This window comes from Pteropus vampyrus, unplaced genomic scaffold (genome assembly GCF_000151845.1).
Source record: "Pteropus vampyrus isolate Shadow unplaced genomic scaffold, Pvam_2.0 Scaffold128, whole genome shotgun sequence".
NCBI classification, from domain to species: domain Eukaryota; kingdom Metazoa; phylum Chordata; class Mammalia; order Chiroptera; family Pteropodidae; genus Pteropus; species Pteropus vampyrus.
Window position 1 is genome coordinate 244,891 of NW_011888909.1, and position 1,270 is coordinate 246,160.

General features: G+C 40.4%; 1 pseudogene; it reads right to left on the reverse strand.

Annotated features, from left to right (window-relative positions):
* Positions 1-386: 386 nt before the first annotated feature.
* The window catches only part of LOC105296744, a 143,437-nt pseudogene continuing 142,553 nt past the window's right edge, over positions 387-1,270 (reverse strand).

Below are 1,270 nucleotides of genomic sequence, written 5' to 3' on the forward strand. Positions count from 1 at the left end.
CGGCCAGATGCAAGGGGAGGAGAATTAGACTCTACTTCTCAAAAAATTTGCCACGGACATAAAAAAGAATGGAGGTGGCATAAATAATGTCTGTTTTTTTCTAATTTTATTCTAACCAACAAAAGTAATTCCACAATGAGATAGCTTTGTTGTTCTTGAATTTGTAGAAATTAAAGCCCTAGAGTCAAATTCCTGGATCTGACAATTAGATAGCTTCCTAGGAATGTAGTCAGCTTTCTACCATGGGATGAATTAAAACATAGACTAGCAACTGCTTTGCAGAAATGCTGTAGAGGGTGGTCAAGCTTCCAATGAGAAATGGAATCGAATTGAAGTAAAGGAAATGTATTTCTTTATATTTGTCAGTCCACTATGATCAGCTATTGTCATACTATTAGCCTGGTGTTTCCAACTCCACTCATCAGGCTCTGAGAATGAGCAGGCTGTATGGTGATGATGGTGGTGATAATGGTAGTGATGAGGATAATGAAGAGGCTGCTGCTGATGGTTGTGGCGATGACGATGATGATAGGGATAATGACTAATGATGATGGTGATAATGATAATAGCTAACACATGTATGTTTGCTATTTGCAGGCACTCTCCTATATACTTTATATATATTAACTTAATCTTCATAATTATCCTGTAAATTAGAGATTCTTATTATGCCCGTTTCACAAGTGAAGAAACTCAGGCAGAGAGAGGTTACATAACTTAATCAAAGCTGATCAGCCTGTTGATAGCGGAGCTGGGTGTCCATCTGATAGGGGTGCTAGGAAGACTTCTGACCAGTATAGGATGTTGACCCTATGGTCCCTGATTTTCATTCTTTTCCTCATGATAGTGTTCCTATCTTCCTCCATGAGGGATCCCTACTCAGCACACATCTGGCCTTTCAAATTCAGAAGAGCTGCAGGCTAGCCTGGAGATGGCATATGACCAGCAGGAATATTATAAAAGAAATGTCAAGTTTCTGATAAGGAGGGGACTCTTTAAATTCCTTCCTGGGCAAAAGACAGGGTTATAGCTGGAACATGGTTCTGAATCCCTTGGTACACCTTTCCACAAAAATGGAACCCTTTGCTGGTCCTAGAGCATAATTTTAAAGCGACCAAACCTATCACATATTTAGTGCTCCCTGGGCCAATCAGGTCCTTTTTTTCACAAGTGGTTCTCCTTGCCCAACAGATAATTCTCATTGCTTCCTCCAACAACCCCTCCTGCTCTTTCAAGGCTGAGTTCAAGGTTTTCCTCTCTGTGAGTACTT